Source organism: Dromiciops gliroides, chromosome 1 (assembly GCF_019393635.1).
Source record: "Dromiciops gliroides isolate mDroGli1 chromosome 1, mDroGli1.pri, whole genome shotgun sequence".
Taxonomy (NCBI): domain Eukaryota; kingdom Metazoa; phylum Chordata; class Mammalia; order Microbiotheria; family Microbiotheriidae; genus Dromiciops; species Dromiciops gliroides.
Genome location: NC_057861.1, coordinates 398,432,679 through 398,452,770, shown reverse-complemented (window position 1 = coordinate 398,452,770; position 20,092 = coordinate 398,432,679). Strand labels below are relative to the sequence as shown.

General features: G+C 39.9%; 1 pseudogene; it reads right to left on the bottom strand.

Annotated features, from left to right (window-relative positions):
* Positions 1 to 13,917: 13,917 nt before the first annotated feature.
* On the bottom strand, positions 13,918 to 17,824 carry LOC122749720 (annotated as a pseudogene).
* Between the last annotated feature and the right edge of the window lie 2,268 nt (positions 17,825 to 20,092).

The window sequence follows — 20,092 nt, the reverse complement described above, 5'->3', positions numbered from 1 at the left end:
CCCCAGATTCACCTTATGATGTATAAACTCCAAAAACACACTTCCACAGAAAAAGGTACCTGCCTCGGGGGTTAACTTAGGACCCCAGGAACTCCAAATTAGGATAAGCCCTCAACCTGTAACACTCAAAGGTGAAGAATATTATAATGAGTAGGACAGACCCTCCCTTGTACCTCCTCAAGGTGGAGATTATTATGAGACTGATAATCGATTTATCCATACTATAAATATAACTGTCTTTCACTATTCGAGAGATACCTATCCACTATTCTGGTTCTCTCCCTGTGGTTACCCACAGTATTGCAATACAACTTGGGAAACTGAGTCACTGAATCTTGTAATTCTTTTGGGATGACTCATGATCAGTTTGACCCCAAATTCTGTCCCACATAAATCAGTCTTAGAGGGAAGGGTCTAGCATTAAGAAGGACCAAGAAAAGCTTCTTGCAAAAGGTAGAATTTTAGCTGAGATTTGCAGGAAGCAGAGATGAGAAAGACAGTTCAAATGTGAAGGACAGATAGTGAAAATGCTTAGAGTCCGGAGTTGGAGTGTCTTATGCAAGGAACAAATAGGACAGTGTGATTGGATCCCTATTTTGGGGACAGTTAGATGTAAGAAGACTGGAAAGGTAGAAAACGGACAGGTTATGAGGAACTTTTGAAAGCTAAACAGGATTTTATATTTGATCCTGGGGGTGGTAGCCACCCATTGGAGTTTATTGAATGGTGGGAATGGAAAAGAAGGAGCTACGGAGTTTGACAACTTAGTAAAGAGTGGATTGGAGTGGGGAGAGCTTTGAGGTGGTGACACCAGCTAGTATGCTCTTGTAATAGTCTGTTATTTGATAAACATTTATTAAGCATCTACTCTGTGCTGGTACTATGCTAAGCACTGGGAATACAAAGAAAAGTAATAGAATGAGAGAATTCTTTTTCTATTACATCAATAACCAATTATTAATTAGGATTAAGGTTGTCCCTTTTATTTCCTCATTCAGGGACCAGCCCCTGTAGGCCAGACATTGCTGATAGATGAGATTGTCCAAATCCTCTGTGTACATGCTCTGGGATCTTGGGTGAGATCCCACCCAACTAGAAGACCTTACTTCTGTTTAGAGTATAAATAGAATCTAACCTAGGTGAATTCTTGCCCTTAGGAAATAAGCCCATGTCATGTGCAACTCCACTAGAGTTTAGGATAACCCAGTTTATGAAGGAAAAAAAAAACAACTGGAGTGGTCTGAGTAGAGATGGATTCCTTTGTCTAGACTGCTGGAGGTGGCAGAGTCTCAAGATCAAGCCACATTCTCAGCAGGAATAGTTGAAGACTTTTAGCCCACTTCCTCATTAATACGTCCACCGCCTCATTAATTGTTCACCAATCAATCAGAGTTGATTTCACCTTTCAGGGGCACATCCTTTTCCAAAGGTATTTAAGCATTCAAGAATCTCCATGATTTTGTCTTTGGTAACTGAGAGAAAAAGCACTGACCATCAATTTATTGATTATCAGCTAGCCTAATTAATAAATTGATAATTCATTACCCAGAAACTCTGTCTATTGGCTTTTCATTTATCTCAAAACAATCCTTGTTCTCAAGGAGTTCACAATCTAATAGGGGAGACAACATATAAACAACCTATATATAGGATAAATTGGAAATAATCAGCAGAGGGAAGAAGGAACTAGAATTAAGAGAGATGAGGAAATCTTTTCTGTAGAAGGTGGAATTTTAAGGGGAACTTGAACAAATCCAGGGAAGGCAGGAGGCAGAGATGAGGAAGAACATTCCAAGAATGGGGAAATGCTTGAGGCAGGAGAAAAAGCGTCCTGTTTAAGAACTAGCAAGGAGGCTGATACCACTGAATCACAAAGTTATTTAGGGATGGAGGGGGGAGGGAGTAAAAAAGTGTATGAAGACTGGAAAGGTGTGTGTGTCTTTGAAAACCAGAGGATTTATATGTTCCAAGAGATGCTAGGGAGCCACTGGAGTTTATCGGGTAGGAGGTGACATAGTCAGACCTGCACTTTAGGAAGATTACTTTGACGACAAAGTGGAGAATGGACTAGATTGGAAAGAAATATGACAGGGAGACCAACCCACAGGATATTGAAAGAATGGTGGTACCCTCAACAAAAACTGGGACATTTGGAGGAAGGGAGGATTTTGGAGGATAGAAAATGGGTTCTGTTTTGGACATGTTGAGTTGAAGATGTCTATCAAAATCTACTCTGAGATGTTTACATGGCAGTTGGAGATGTAAGACTGGAGATTGAGAGAGAGGTAAGGACTGCCTGGACAAGTAGATCTGAGAGTCACCTGTGTAGAAATGATAGTTGAAACCATAGGAGCAGCTAGGTGGCACAGTGGCCCTAGAGTCGGGAGGACCTGAGTTCAGATCTCACCTCAGACATTTACTAGCTGTGTGTCCCTGGGCAAGTCACTTAACCCTGATTGCCTCAAACATCTGGGACCATCTCCAGGCTATATATGATGTATATTTTGCCACTGGACTCAGATGGCTCTGGAGGCGAGAGATTGGTGACTTTACACAACCCTCCCTCACTTAAATCCAATTCGCTGCAAGTCATGACATCACCTCCCAATGTCACGGTCCTCTTCGGGAACAAAGGACAAACTATAACAACAACAACAACAGTTGTAACCATGGGAAGTGATAAGGCCATCAGCTGAAATATCACAGAAAGAGAAGAGGACCCAGGACAGAACCTTGGGAAACCTGCATTGGTTGAAGTGATCTGCTTGAGAATTTGGGATGGAATAGAATGTATGTATGTGTATGTATATGTATCTGGTGTATGCAGAGGGGATAACCTTGACAAGGATACAAGTTACTTCTTCAGGTGAAATGGAGGTGAAGGAGGAGACAGGCAGAAGACATCTGAGTGATAGGAGATAGGGAAGAAGGGAGAAGAGAGGCTCTCTGGGAATGGCCTCAATTTTGTCTCAGCGAAATGAATCAAGGTGCCTTTGTATAGAGATCATGCATGGCTATGGCAATGGAATGCTGTGCACAGGGAACAGTAGGTTATCCATTTTGACTATAATTTAGAGTGTATGAGAGAGTAAAGTAATATTGACCTGTGAAGGTAGCCTAGAGTCAGATTGTGGAGGACTTTAAACAAAAATGACAAGTCAGTGGGAGCCAGTGAAATTTCTTGACAGTGAGGTGGAGGATTGGGAATTCATCGTCAAGAGAAAAGACTAGAGGGAGAAAGCCAATGAAGAGGTTATTTTAATAGTCCAGGTAAGAAGTGATAAAGGCCTGAATGAACTAGGCTGGTGACCAGGTAAGTGAAGAGAATGTGACAGATATGAGAACTGTGGAGGCAAAATGATAAGTTTTGGCAGCTGATTGGATATGGACAATGGCATCATTGTTGGGATTCATATATAGCCTCCTAAGGTCATTATTTAACATTATAGGACTTTATGATTTAGAGCTGCAATGTGTTCTAGCCCAACCCCTTCATTTTACAGATAAGAATTTTCACCTTTCAGAGGATGGAAAAACCCTTGCTTAATTCATGTTGGGTGTGTGTGCAGAGGGGAACCCTGGTAGGTAGTGGTCCTATGACATATATTCTTTTGGGGGGGGAGCAGGGCAATGAGGGTTAAGTGACTTGCCCAGGGTCACACAGCTAGTAAGTGTCAAGTGTCTGAGGCCGGATTTGAACTCAGGTCCTCCTGAATCCAGAGCTGGTGCTTTATCCACTGCACCACCTAGCTGCCCCCAACAGTACTGAATTTAGAGAGGATTAGGTAGTAAGGGACTATGCTGAGATTTGAACCTAATCCTCTCTCCTGTCCTCAGGTGTTGACTGACCCATGGGGTCAAAACTCAAATGTGTCTCCTAAGGCAGCTTCCTGATAGCCTATGGCCTATAGATGTGACTTCCTGGTCATCTAAAGACATAAAAAGCCCCTGACGTGGAGTTGGGCCCTCCAGATTTGGCAGGTGTTGCAAAACAAAATCACCTTACCCTGGCCCACTGATCAGAGGCATTTCAGTTTGGATACAAGGGGCACAGCATTCACCCAGGTTAAGTGCTAGAATATCCTTGTTAAATATCTTTTTTTTTTATTCTGTAGTTCAATAAAAATATTGTTGTTTGTAAAAAGACCTTCAAGTGCTTCCCCATTTTGTTCCAGTATTGAATTTGAACTAAATGTACTGACCTCAGACATTCCTGTTACAAAATACATACTTTGAAGGGGACAATGAAGGCTTAGTAGTATGAGTAAATGTCATTGGGATTTTTCAAAAAATTAGTCGTCATGTTATAGTCATGCCTACCTGATAGTGCCATATGCAAATGCAGTAGGAATCCTGGCCATTCTTTCATGAGTTTCAGCGCTGGTGTGTGTGTGTGTGTGTGTACACGCGTGCGTGTGTTCTCACGAGTAGGGCTGGTAGTAAGGAAAGCAGGGAAGGAAACGTCTGTTGAAGCGACCAGGTGGTGCTAGCTTTGATTGACGGCACTTTACCCACCTGTGCTTTTTGGTCCATAGACATTTCAGAAGACGGGCTAGATTAGCTTAGTCTCTGAGGACAGGCAGGGCTGCTCTTGCACCCACCCTATTGTGTCATGCCTTATTAGAGAGGAGCCCTCAGTGAGCCAGAGCCGGTCCAAGGCTTTGCTGTCCCTGCTGGTTAATACCACTGATGGGCTATGAATGGGCTCCAAACACTGGGCTGATGGAGAAAGGCCCTTACTTCCTTTCACAAAGTTGTTTCTCATCTCCATCCCCCAAACACCGCCCCCGAGCTACCAAGTACCTTCACCAGCTTGTCCAGCTAACACGATAGTCGCGGTTCACTTTTTGGTTTTTGCCTGACCCTTCACTATAAGCAGTCGGTAACAACTATACTATTTCAAGGTTTTCTATCCCTTCTGACTGGGAGCAGGTTATACAAGCTTTGTTTTTGTATTTCTCCCTCCTCCTCCTACCTTCCTCCCCAGGGAATAACAGGATTAGACAACAACAACGTATAACACATTTTCTCCCAAATAGGAGACCAACCCTGGGTTAAAAAGTCGGAAGCTTAATGGAGTTTTTCCCCTTGGACCTTAATATTCTTCCATTAGTCTTTGTACTGTATGACATGGCTATTTCAGAACTTGGAAGTTAGAGACACGTACATACACCCGATGTCCGCAAATAACCCCCAATACTTATTTACTTACCTTTATATGATCAAATTTTTATTCGTTCCCCAAAAGAAACCAAAGCGCAACAGCTCATTGTAGTGTTTTGGTGCCACCTAGTGGCATAGTACAGCACAACACGAAGAGAGTGTGACATTTTGAAAGCAATTCTGACAATCACAGTTTAAGCTCGTCCCAGGGGGAACGAGGGGTCAGGGGGGAGGGAACTGTTGGAATTCTTTCTTCTGTCCGCCATGGAATATTTAGCACCCAACAGGACTCTTCCTTCCCCCATGTTTCACCACGGGGAAAGTTCCATGGAATTGCTTGGCCAAGGGACTCCTTAATTCCTACAGGATGCCCGGGATCATTATGGAAACAAGATGGGAGGGGATGGAGGGGAGACGGTTGGGTGTCTCAGTGTTGCCGCTTCCAGTAAATTCTCATTTTGGGGGGAAATAAGGCAATCCATTCTTTGAAGTCAGGGACTTTTTTGTCTCTCTTTTTCTTTTTTAGTACCTTGTTAGGTCCCTGGAACATAGCAGGTGATTAATAAATGCCTATTGATTGATTGATTGGTTATAGCATCTACTGACTGGTAATAAAATTGATTTGTATAAGATTATAAATAACTGTGATGTTCCTGTGTCATCCTCTCATGGGGTGGGGAGTAGGGTTGGGGAGAGATAACCTATTCAGAGAAATAAAGAGATGGCTGGCCCAGGCATCCTCCTTAAATGAAAGGTCTGAGAAGAGTCAGCCAAACAGAGGGAGAGGCTTTCTAGGTGTGAATTCCAGGGATGAGATGAGTTTTCAGGATGTAGCTTTTTTTATCATAAAAGTATTTTATTATTTTCCAGTTACATGTAAAGATAGTTTTCAACATTTGTCTTCATAAAAATTTTAGTTCCAATTTTTTCTCCCTCCTTCCCTTCCTTTTCCAAGACAGAAAGCGATCGATATGTACAATCACATTAAACATATTTCTGCATTAGTCATATTGTGAAAGAAAAATCAGAACACGGGGGAAAAATCTCAAAAAAGAAAACAAAAAACAGCCAAAAAGTAGAAACAATATGGTTCAATCTGCATTCAGAATCTGCAGTTCTTTTTTCTGGATGTGGAGAACATTTTCTATCATGTCCGGGATCACTGCACTGGTAAGAAGAGCCAAGTCTATCACAGTTGATCACGGGATGTAGATGTTTGGGGGAGAGGAGGACATGTGAGAAAAGTGGAGAGTGCAGCCTGGTGGGAAATGATATAACACCTGTGTTTACTTTTTTTCATTTTTAAAAACCATATTTAAAATTTTGTTCACCAAAGCCTAGGGACATGGGAAAAAATTCTGCCAATGAACAGGAAACGCTGATGTCTCAGAAGGACTATTTGCTTCAGTACTTTAAGGATATGTGATTTCATGGATGAGGGCACTCCTTCTGGCAAACCTGAAATCTTCCCACAATCATAAAAATCATCAGAAATTCCACAACTTATTAAAAGAGCTTTGATAGTTACTGTGTTAAATATCTTACTGCCCCACAGCTAACCTGGTGTTAATCTCCCTGTACTTACAAGACTGGTCCTAAGGTGTCAGATAAAGTTCTAATCTGTCATCTCTGGTGATCAGGTCTTTGCACAATCTTTTCTTCATGTGTTGAATCCATGCCCTTAGGAAAGTCCAGGTCTCTAAAAGCACTTAATATTCTTCTTCTTCTTCTTCTTCTTCTTCTTCTTCTTCTTCTTCTTCTTCTTCTTCTTCTTCTTCTTCTTCTTCTTCTGCAGGGCAATGGGGGTTGAATAACTTGCTCAGGGTCACACAGCTAGTAAGTGTCAAGTGTCTGAGGCCAGATTCGAACTCAGGTCCTCCTGAATCCAGGGCCGGTGCTCTATCCACTGCACCACCTAGTTGCCCCAGCACTTAATATTCTTTAAGTTATAATTTTTAAAAGTTGGGTTAAAGGGGAGGGAAGGAAAAGAGATTGCCTATTGTCTAATGTGAAATCATCATATATGTTGTAAATATAATTTATGTAAATTCATAAAAAAAACCTCATTGAAAACCTCCACCTCATTGAATCTCTAGCTTTCTTCAACACCCAGCTCAAGTGCCACTTTTTACAAGAAGTCTGTCTTGATCTCCCCCAGTTGCTAATGCCATCCCCTCTGAAAAAATTCCTTTATGTACATTTTGTATTTAATTATCATGTTATTCTTCCCTAACCAAATGAAATGTAAAATCTTTGAGAACAGGAGCTGTTTTGTTTGGGAAAAGGTAGATTTGGAGATGAAGAGAATGTACTGAAACCTGACATCCATTACAATGCTTGCTTATCCTGTTTGACTGACTTCCTCACCCAAAATAAAAAGATGGGAAGGCAGGACTCTTAAAGTTGAAAACCGAGTAACACCCAGGAGGGAGAGAAGAAATAGTTTAAAGTTATATCAAAGAACAACATCAAAAAAGGTCTCATTCGTAGTCAGTGGACATGTGGGAGATGTCAGTATCAGACATAGTGGATAAAGTGCTTGACTTGGAATCAGGAAGGTCTGACTTTGAATCTCTATCTATCTATCTATCTATCTATCTATCTGTCTGTCTGTCTGTCTGTCTGTCTGTCTGTCTATCTATCTATCTATCTATCATCATCATCATCTGGCTATCTTTCTAATCTATCAGATAACTCTTACTAGCTGTGTGACCAAGGGTAAGTCACTTAACCTCTCTTGGTATCAGTTTCCTTATCTATAAAATGGATATAATAACAGCACTTACCTAATAACAGCACCTACCTTGCAGGGTTTTTGGTAGAATCAAATGAAATAAAATATGTAAAATAGTTTGTGAACTTTAAAACGTCATACAGGGTGCCCCAAAAGTCTTAGTGTTGTTTTAGTCCCAATTTCAGGACACCCTAAAAAAATTCTACCTATTATTACTAATGATAATTACAAATAAACATTTCAAGATAAAAAGAGGATTATGTAAGAAACTCTTTATGTATTACAGTTTAAGAAATATAGATACATACATATATGCATATATGTATGTATGTGTATATAGATATGTATATATAAAGTTTAACAAGGTAGAAATAAAATTACTCTGTATCCCTTCTGCACTTCTATTTAAAAAAAAGTTTACTGATATTCATCCCCCCCCCATCACTACCCATTAACTACCCTCCCACCCAGAGGCAGCCAGGTGGAAAGAACACTGGGCCTGGAGTTTTGTCAAGAGCTTTTTCTCTATTTATTGATAAAATCATATGATTTTTGATGTTTTTCTTATTAATATGATTAATTAAGCATATTATTAAACCAACCCTATATTTTGTATTCTCACTGGTCAACATATTAAGACCATATCTATATTACAGAAGGAATTTGATAGGATCCTTTGTTTTACTATTTTTGAGAACAGTTTACATAACATTGGAAATAATTGTGCTTAGAATGTTGGATAGAATTAAATTCTGAATCTATCTGGTTCTGGAGTTTTTTTCTTTGGATGTTCATTTGTAGCTTGTTCCATTTCTTCCTCTTATTCTGGATTATTTAGACCCTTTGTTTCATGATCTATTAATTTGGCTATTTTATATTTTTATAAGTATTCATTTATTTCATTTAAAGTTGTTAGTTTGACTGGCATATAGTTTGGCAAAATAGTTTCTAACAATATTCTTTATTTCTTCTTCATTTGTTGTGACTTTTCATTTTTTGATATCAATGATTTGGTTTTTCTCTTTTTTTCTTTTTAAATAAATTGGCTTATCTATTTTAATGTTGTTTTTAAAGCTTCTATTTTTATTTATTAATTATTCCGTTTCCCTTAAAATTTCTGAGTCTCTTTGATGATTTTCAGGATTTCTATTTTAGGGTTTAATTGGAGTTTTAAAATTTGTTGATTTTCTCGTTTCTTTTTTTTAGTTGCACGTACAATTTATTGAGCTTTCCTTTCTACTTTTTTGATACAGCATTCAGAAAAATAAGATTTTTCCTAAGGACTTCTGTGTCTTCACCCTCAAAATTTCAGTATGTTGTCTTATTGTTGTCATTATCTTTAATAAAATTATTTATCAGTTTAATGATTTGTTCTTTGGTTCACTAGTTTTTAGGATTTAGTTATTTCGTTTCCATTTGATTATTAGCACTTTTTAGGATTTGATTGCGGTATAATGGATTCTATTCCAGTCCTTCATCTGGACACTGAGTGAAATTTTGTGTCTGATGTATTTCTTGTAAACAACTTATTGTTGGATTCTTCTTTCTAATCCATTCTTTCACCTTAACCACCGTGGAGTTTATCCCATTCACATTCATAGCTATAATTATTAATTAAGTGTGATTTCTTTCATCATATCCTTTTTTATAATATGCCCTTTCTTTGCTCTACTTCCCACTTTTTCTTCTTTATGAAGAAAAAAAAAAGATGGTGAAAGAAAGGAAATGGGATCAATTGTTTATTTATAATTCTAGTGGTCTGCCCCTCCTCTTTTGCCTTTCTTCTTTTCATTGACCCCGTATCTAAGTTGCTGAATCCTAACCTTTTTTCTCTCCTTTTAATTTCCACTTTATAAGGTCTTGAACTGAAGTTTGTTTTGCATGTGATTATACCCTCTGCAATTCTGTCTTCTCTTTCAAACTCCCCTACTCCCTGTCCCTGTTTCCCTATTTTAGTATCTGTTTACACTGAGTAAGCTCTGTGTACGTGTTCTATCTTCCTTCTCCTGATTCAGATATGAATGAGGTTCATCAGATGCTTGCTTTCCCTGCTATCTCCATACTATCACATACTTCTCATGTGCTTCCATTATGAGAAATAATAAATCCTTCCTTCTTCTTAATATAATGTAGTTACTTTTCTAGGTTTGGTTTGTCTTTTCTATTTGTGTGTCAAAGTTTCTATGCTGCCTAGTTTTCTTTCTTCCTTTTATTTATTTATTTTTTTGGGGGGGTGATGCAATTGGAATTAAGTGACTTGCCCAGGGTCACAGAGCTAGTAAGTGTCAAGTGTCTGAGGCCAGATTTGTACTTAGGTCCTCCTGAATCCAGGGCTGGTGCTTTATCCACTGCTCCACCTACCTGACCCGCTGCCTAGTTTTCTTAATAGAAATGCTTGAAAATTCTCTATTTTGTTAAAGATTCATTTCCTCTCACCAACTGTCCTCCACCCCCAAATTATTCTTTGTTTTGCAAGATAAGTTATTATTTACTGAGTCATTTTCTTTGGCTTTTTAGTATGTAAGATTTTAAAATTTCTTTTCCTTTTAGCACTGTTATATAAAATCTTGCCTGTAGTTATTTGATAGTCTCTTTTATTCTGGATGCTTATAGCAGTTTTTCTTTGACCTAAGGACTCTAGAGTTTGGTTATGCTATTCCTAGGTGTGCTTAGTTTGAGGTTTCTTTCAGGAGGTGACATAAATTTATTTTCACTTTGCTTTCTTTCTCTAATAGTTGGGGATAGCTTTCTATTTAAAAAATTTAATATTTTTATCCCCTCATTACATGTAAAAACAGCTTTAACATTCTTTTTTCAAAAAATTTGGAGTTCTAAATTCTCTCCTCTTCCCCCTCCATTGAGAAGGCAAGCAATTTGACATAGATTATACTTAGGTCATCATGCAAAACACATTTTCATTTAAGTCATATTGTGAAAGAAAAAACAAAAAACAACAATAACAACAACAAGAAAAATAAAGAATGTAAAGAAAAAGTATCTTTGATCTGCATTCAGGTTCCATCAGTTCTTTTTGTGGAGATGGACAGCACCATTCATCAGACGTCCTTCAGAATTGTCTTGGATCATTGATTGCTGAGAATAGTTAAGTTATTTATTCACAGTAGATCATCATACAATATTGCTGTTCCTGTGTACAATGTGCTTCTGGTTCTGCTCATTTCACTTTGCATCAGTTCATGTAAGTGTTTCCAGGTTTTTATGAAAGTGTCCTGCTCATCATTTCTAATAGCACAATAGTATTCCATCACAATTATATGTAACAACTTGTTCAGCCATTCCCCAGTTGATAGACAACTCCTCAGTTTCAAATTCTTTGCACCACTAAAAGAGCTGCTATAAATATTTCTCTACATATAGGTAATTTCCTTTTTTAATTTTTTTTTTGAGTGTTCATCCACGGACATTTATTGAGCTCCGAGAAAGGAACAACACTAGTCCTAGGGAGCTACAATTGCCCACAGCTTCACAGGAGCTACTTCAAATGCAGATGAAGGGAGGGCAGGGAAGAGAGGAGGCTTTCTTTAAAGTTAATCTCCTTTCTGGTGGTGCCAAGGATCTTTCAGCTCTCAGGAGCTATGAAGCCTCTGGACTGATACAAAGGCTGCTGGGTAACACCTCTCTCTCCCTGACCTCTTCATAACTCCCAAGGAGTTTTTTTTTTTTTTTAAGTGACAAAGGCTTTATTTTCTTCTCATGAGAAGGAGGCACCCTAGTGTGCAGCTAGTGGGTACCCAGAAAGGGGGCTCTTAGGCCCTGTTTTATACCCTAGTCCCTAACGTGAATGGACCCTCCCCTTTTTCATCACTGGTGGGGTTACAATCTACCTTCAAAAACTAGCTAATCGGAACGCAATATTCCCACCTCTCTTCCTTGTATGGGCATAACTCAGGAGTGGACCTTATACTTCCTTATATGGACACAACTCTGGAGCAGACCTTATTGAGACCAGGGCTCCTTGAACCATGTGACCTTGCTAACCTGAGTGGGAGGAGGGGATCTGAGACCTTTCTCCTACAAACAGGTCAGGAGGAGTATGACTGACTGTTATATCCACATTGAGAGGAGACAACTACCCATTTCTCACAATCCCTCCTCTTTATTTTTTTGACTATTTGGCTCCTCTCATTCCATTTATTGAATATCTCCTCTGCCTTTTGGTCTAAATCTGTGAATCCTGTGCTATCTAGGCAGATTCGATCATCAGATGACCCTTTTTGCCCCTCTGGGCTGTGTTTCTTTCTTGATTTAGACTCAGATTTGGAGAAATGCTCAGGTGTCATGGTAAAGGGGGTGGCCAGTCGCACCAGCCCATAAGTCCCAGCCCAGTTAGGGGGTAAGGTTGATCTTCCACCACAATACTACCATAGGTTGGCTCAGGGGAGGATCAGGGATGAAAATTCTACCGAGTTGTTCTCGGTTACTTCCCATGTTTGGACACAACTCATATTACCCAAGACCAGAAAACCTCTCATCCATCTGGAGAGACAGGCAGGATGGTTTCCTGGGACTCCAACAAAAGTGGCTATGATCTTTTCTGCTGTCCTTTTTATTACAGGGAAGAGTAGCTCCAAATCCCTGCAACTCTCACCCTTTGCCAACCCATTCTGGTATAATTGAAGGAGACACCAGAACCACTCCAGGCTAAAATGTGGACTTAGAATATGGGCAGCTGACCCAAAGCACTGACCCATTCCATCTGAGCATCTGAATCTCCAAACCCAGTCTCTGTCTCTGCTGTCTCACATCCTTAACTTCACTGGCCTGTAACTCAGGAGTTTCAGGGTTTCCTAATTTCCCTTCTGTACTTGGAGAGGTTATTTCTGGAGTCTTAAAAGGATAGGGGGATGTAGGATCCATGAGATTTTCCTAAAGGATCAGTTCCTCCTTCAGATGCCCATATTAAAAAATCCTTTTTGCTCCTCCACTACTTATTTGCCTGAGCAGCTCCCACTACCCCAAAATGTTACCTCCCTTCCCCCTTTCTGTACCAGGCTTGGTATATTGTACATTAAAGTCTTTTTAAACTTCACCCTCGGTCGATCAGATTCCTTATTATCAGTCCACTGCTCATGTTTTGGCTCTGATTTTTCTTCTGGAAAAGATGCCCCTTTTACTTGAGAGTAGTGAGTCCAGTTTTGCTCCTCAGTCCTCACTGCAATGTTAGTGAAAAGTAACACCAGGAACGGCCCTTCCCAATCAGGTTCCAACTTGTTGCTCTTCCAGGTTCTCATCAATACCCAGTCTCCAGGCTTAAATTGGTAAACTAGAAACTCAAGAGGAGGAGTCTAGGTCAGAAGTCCCCCCTTGGTGAGCATGCTCCACTCTGCGTTTGCGACATCTCTGCTGAATTCCTCGGATTCAGGAGTTGGGGGGTGGGGGTGGGGTGGCCCCCCTCCAGGCTCCGACCATCACTGGTAAATAGCACTGAGAGTGCTGGAACATGGAGGGAGGGTCCCCCCAGCTCCTTACATCTCGGTGGGACCTCCAATTGTGAGGGAAAAATCCATCCTCTTCTCAATAATTCTCAGGAACTCAGCAGCGAAGTGACGAAGGCTTTATTTTCTTCTCATGAGAAGGAGGCACCCTAGTGTGCAGCTAGTGGGTGCCCCCCAAGGATCATTCTTACCAGTGTTTTTGTATTGTTTTTTTAAAAATCACCCTAAAGCACGAACTATGGGTGCTACCAAAGGCACAAAGAAGCCACTGGGACAGAGTAAGGAAAAAGAGACATTGGTAAATTAGTTCCTAACACAGGAGTGGGCAGTGCCCCCTCCAAGGTCGTCTTTTTTGTGGCAATAGTGCCAACCTTTCCCCCAACCTCTTAGCCCAACAGGTTTGCCTAACAGAAGGGAAAGGAAACAACTCCATCTGTGGGAGGGAAGGACAGAATAGAACATTGCCTTCTCTCGAGCAGTGTTCAAAACCCATTTGCTCAGCCTCAGCCTCATAAGGCTGAGCTGTATGCCCTGGGGGTAGGTGTTTAAGGGCTAGGGGCACTATTAAAGCAGGAGGTGTGGAGAGAATAGGTATATGAGGCCGACAAAACCAGCGAACAGTCCAAGCCTCAATGGTAAAAAGTCCAGGGAATCCTCTAGCTGGAAATGCAGGTGGAGGGTTTGTCGGCGGGTGACTTCCCACTCCCCTGAGTTGTCCAGGATGTGCCGAGCCAGTTGGCACTTCTCTTCCAAGGGCAGTTGGGCTGCAATCTGTTCCTCAGCCTCCTCTCAACTCAGCCCATTCCGCTGCATCAGACGTGACAGCTGGGTCTGGGGGTCACAATATGCCACCACTGTATGCTTCATGAACTGTAACATTGCTTTGGTTTCAAACAGCAAGGGGATGTCCAAGATCACTCTTGAACCAAGTACTTCAGGATCTGCTTCAGCATCTCCTTATGAATTTCTGGATGGGTGATGGCATTCAACAGTTTGTGCTTCTCAGAATAGTGGAAGATGATGCTTCCCAAGGCCAGGCAGTTGATCTCACCATTCTCTAGCAGGATCTCATGTCCAAAGGCTTGCACGATATGATGGTAGGTAGGGCAACCTGGCTTTACTACCTGGTGGGCAATGGCATCCGAATCAATCACAGCACATCCCAGGTCCCTGAACACCTGAACTACTGAGCTCTTTCTTGATGCAATGCCCCCTGACAGGCCTGCCAGGAATATCCTGCCTCAGCAAGCCTGGGTCAGCTCAGCCAGTCCAACAGGAGAGGGGCCAGGGAATCCCAAGGAGAAATGGTGAGTTACAATATCATTCACTTGTACTTGGTTGCCCATTTTCCGTGCATGTATTCTTTATGCTCTTTTCTTTTCACAGCTGTGTCCTTTCTCTTCCCACATATCGGAGGCTGCCAATGAGTCAACAAGGGTAGGCATTAGTTATGTGCCAATTACTGGAGACGGAGGTAGAAATGAAATACTTGTTTTCTATAGAAGTAGTACTTTGAGGCCATCAACCACTTTATTTGGGAGCTTTTCTGGCCTCAGGGGCCCTCGGAGGAAGAGAGAAGTGCAGCCACTCAGCTCTAACTGGGTGGGGAGGAGGGGTAATTTCCTCTTCAGTTTTTGTTTTTGTTTTTGTTTTTTTAGTGAGGCAATTGAGGTTAAGTGACTTGCCCAGGGTCACACAGCTAGTAAGTGTTAAGTGTCTGAGGTCAGATTTGAACTCAGGTACTCCTGACTCCAGGGCCGGTGCTCTATCCAGTGCGCCATCTAGCTGCCCTGGTAATTTCCTCTTTAAAAAGTCTTTTTGGGATATAGACCTAATAGTGGTATTGCTGGGTTAATATATCTCTTTGGGCATAGTTCCAAATTGCTCTCCAGAATGATTGAATCAGTATACAACTTCACCAACAATGCATTAGTGTTTTAATTTTCCCACATTCCCTCCAACATTTATCATTTTCCTTTGTTGTCATATTATCTAATCTGATAGGTGTGTGGTGGTTGTTTTAATTTGCATTTCTCTAATCAATAGTGATTTAAGAATATTTTTTCATATGACTAAAGATAGTTTGATTACTTTGAACATTACTTGTTCTTATCCTTTGGCCATTTATCAATTGAGGAATGGCCCTTATTTCAATAAATTTGATTCAGTTTTTTGTATATTTGAGAAATGAGGTTTTTATCAGAGAAACATTCTATAAACATTTTTTCTCAGTAATGATTACCAATTATATATTTCCTTCCATCCTATTTCCCCTTTGTTTATCCTACTCTCTCCTTTCACCCTATCCATCTCAAGTATTTTGCTTCTGACTTTTACTTTTTGCAATCTGCCCTCCCTTCTATCAGCCTACACCTTCTTTTTTATCCCCTTCCTCTTTTACTTTCCTCTATGGTAAGACAGATTTCTATATCCAACTGATTGTGTATGTTATTTCCTCTTTGAGCTAATTCAGATGAGAGTAAGGCTTACAAGTTCACCTTTCCCCTTCCCCCACCTTCCCCTCCACTGTAAAATCTTTCAGGCTTCTTTTATGTCAGATAATTTGCTCCATTCTACCTCTCCTTTTCCTCTTCTCCCAGTGCATTCTTCTTTTTCAGCCCTTAATTTTACATAGTCATCCAATTACATTCAATTCACACCTCTGCTTTCTGTCGATGTATACTTCTAATTGCCCTGATAAGAAAAAAAGATTTTAGGAGTTACAAGTATCATTTTCTCATGTAGGAATGTAAACAGTTTAACTTTATTAAATCCCTTAGGATTTCTCCTTCCTGTTTACGTTTTTATGCTTCTTTTGAATTTTATATTTGAAAGTGAAAATTTCTCTTCAGCTCTGGTCTTTTCATCAGGAATACATAAAAGTCCACGATTTCATTGAATATCCATTTTCCCCTGGAAGGATTGTACTCAGTTTTACTGAGTAGGTGATTCTTGACTATAATTCTAGTTCCTAGAACCTCCAGAATGTCATATTCCAAGTTCTCAATCCTTTTATGTAAAAACTGCTAAATATTGTGTTATCCTCCCTGTGATTCCATGATCTATTTCTTTTTGGCAGCTTGCAATATTTTTTCCTTAACTTTGATGCTCTGGAATTTGACTATAATATTCCTGGGAGTTTTCATTTTGGGATCTCTTTCATGAGGTTATTGGTGGATTTGTTCAATTTCTTTTTTACCCTCTAGTTGTAAAATATCAGAGCATTTTTCCTTGATAATTTCTTATATGATGCCGAGGCTGTTTTTTTGATCTTAGCTTTCAGTTAGTTCAATAATTCTTAAATTATCTCTCTTGGATCTATTTTCCAGGTTAATTGTTTTTCCAATGAGGTATTTCACATTTTCTTCTATGTTTTTTATTTTTTAAGTTTTGTTTGCTTCTTGATGCCTCTTGATGCTTCTACTTGCCCAATTCTATTTTAAAGGAATTATTTTTTTCAGTGAGTTTTTATGCATTTAAAAAATTTGGCTAATTCTACTTTTTAAGGAGTTCTTTCCTTCAGTGGATTTTAGTACCTCTTTTTCCATTTGGGCAATTCTGCAAACATTTTAAAGGAGTCATCTTCAGTGACTTTTTGTGTGTATTTTCCTATTTGGCTAATTCTTCTATTCTAGGCATTCTTCTCTTCCTTTTTATTAAACATTTGGCCTATTCTGTTATTTAAGGTGTTATTTTCTTCAGTATTTTTTATGCCTCCTTTACCAAGCTGCTGATTTTTTCATGATTTTCTTGTATCACTCTCATTTCTCTTCCCAATTTTCCTCTACCTTTCTTGCTTGATTTAAAAAAAAATCCTTCCATTGCCTGGGCCCAATTCATATTTTTCTTTGATGTTTTGGATGTAGGAGTTTTAACTTTGTCATCTTCTGAGTTTGTGTTTTGATCTTCCCTGGCACCACAGTAACCTTTTAGTAACATAGGACTTTTTCTGCTGTTTACGTATTCCCCAGACTATTTCTTGACTTTTAACTATGCTAAAGTGTGGCTCTGCTTCCCAGTGGAGGGAGCACTGTTCCAAGCTTCAGGATTTTTGTGTAGATGTTTTAAGAGGTAATTCTGAAGATCTGTAGGTTTTCAGTTCTTCAAAGTTGTATGATCTGCGTAGAGGTGTATTTACTACTCTTTCTGTACTGTGCACTGGTATATGAATGACTATAAGTACTCTTTTCTACTCTGAAACTGTGACCAGGAACCCTGATCTCCTTCAGCTTCAAGCTCTGGTGAACTAGTGCTCCTCTTTGCACTGGGACCGAGACTCAGGACTGCTACCCAGATCCAAGTATGGGCAATGCAACAGAGTCCTTCCCAGTGCCAATAGAGAGACCCCTATATTCTCTTTCTGACTAGTTGTCCAACCCCCTTACCATCTGTGGGCTGAGAGGTCAGTACTGCTGCCACTGATTATGTCACTCCAAGACTTGCTTTTGGTTTTCTGTTGCTGCACAGGCATGACCTACCCTGGATGGTACTCCACTCTTACTGTGGTGCAGCTGACCTTTCCTGCTGACCTTCTAAGTTGTCTTGGTCTGGAAAATTGTTTCACTGCATTTTTGTGAGTTCTGCTGCTCTAAAATTTGATTTGAGCTATTACATAAAGGTATTTGGAGGGCCTTGGGGTAGAGCTCAGGCAAGTCCCTGCCTTTTCTCTGCCTTCTTGGCTCTACCTAATAGTTTTCTTTTATGATTTCTTGAAATGGAATATGCAGGTTTTAAGTTTGGTCATGATTTTTATTCTTTAATTATCTCTTCTTATCTTGTTTTAAGGGCCAGTTGTTTTTGGTAGTTTTTTTTTTAGTCTTTTGATTCTGTTCTATTATTTCTTGTTGCCTCAATGAATTGAGTTCTGTGTGCTGTATTCTATTTACCAGACTATGTGGTAATATTGTCCACTTTTTGCACTAAAGTGTTTATTCTTCTTTTTCCAAGTGTTCTAATTTAATTTGTAATTCCTGTTTCAGTTCTTCCTTCATTTCCTCATTAGTTCTCTTCTTTTCCTCCCTTACCCCAGTTTCATTTATGATTATTTCATTTATTTTCTTCCTTTGGGATTTTATCTTATTCTTATTCTTATTCTTATTATTGGGGGCGATAACAGTTGAGTGACTTGCCCGGGGTCATACAGCTAGTAAGTGTCAAGTATCTAAGGCTGGTGAGATTCTTTTAAACTATAACATTCTTTCATTTTAGAAGGTCCTCTCTTCCCCCCTTCCCATTTGCTAATTCAGTTCTTCAGCTGGGATTTTGTAGTGGGCCAGGATCTACTATTTTTGTTTTTAATGTGTAACTTTGGTATAAATCCAATTTGATCATAGTAAATAATTTTTTTTTTTTTGGTGAGGCAATTAGGGTTAAGTGACTTGCCCAGGGTCACACAGCTGGTAAGTGTCAAGTATCTGAGGTATTCAAGTATTTGAACTCAGGTTCTCCTGACTCCAGGGCTGGTGCTCTATCCACTGTGCCACCTAGCTGCCCCCATATAGTAAACAATTTTTAAAAATGCATTACTATAGTCTATTTGCTAGTATTTTATTTTAAAATTTTGAATCAATATTCCTAAGTGATATTGGTCTATAGTTCCCTTTTTCTGCTTTAATCCTCCCTATTTAGGTGGCAGAACCACACTAATCTCATAAAAGGAGTTTGGTAGCGCATTTTCCTTCTCAGTTATTGAAAATAATTGTTCTTTAAACATTTTATATAATTTGTCTTTTTTTGTTGTTGTCCTTTGTCCTCAAAGAGGACCAAAATGACATCACTATGTTGGGGTCAAGGTAAAGTGTGCCAACTGTGGCTGATCAGACCAGTATGAGTTCAGAATGCTTTACCACAGGGCAGGCACAAATAGTCCATATGAACATTTGGAGTGGAGATTTCTTTAAATTTGCATATCTCATGTTTCTTTTGAGCTACTGCAATTATGCTTTGTTCATAGAGCACAGTACCTTCTTTGATGTGGGCACACCATGCTGGGCTGTCCTGTGCCAGTGTCTCCCATGTTAGTGGTGTGAGAAAATAATGAGTTTTGAAACACCCAGAGGCCCCTCTCCCCCTGCCCCTTCAAGGGGATTATATTAAGATTGATTGGATTGAGTTTGCTGATTGACTCACTTGAAGTTGACTTGATTGAAACCACACCTACCTGAGAACCTGAGAGGGGGTGGGTTCTCTGACCTCGGGCATGTTCTGCTGAAGTCCAGTGAACCAAAGGATTTGGGTAATGCTGGCCAATTAACTTGGAGCGGTGTGTAGGGACCGCCTCTCCACCAGACCCAGAGGAAGCTCAGTTTGTCTCTTGGACAAGCTCATGGTGGAGGACTTGGAGGAAGAAGCAGTCCAGGCTGCAGCTCTAGGCTAGATAGGCCTTTTCTTAACTTTCTCACCCAGGTGTTCTCTTTTTACTAATACTTGGTATGTTTTAATAAATGCTTAATGCCCAAAAAACTGGCGCTAAAGCTTCTAATTTATAAGTAATAAATATATTAGAAACCCCAGCTAATTTTCCCCAAACTTGGGACAGAAATAAGGTGACCACATTTAATTTTACTTGAGACAGTAGGATCATTTTTGCAAAAGTTTTTGTACATCTTTTTGTGTTTTGACCACAGGGTAGGATCCCTGCCTGCTGCAGTAAGCAGGCCAGAGTTAGGTTGGGGAAAGCAGATAATTTTTAGGGTACCTTTTCTAGACTCTTCATGCTTAGAGGTAAGCAGTGCAGTCC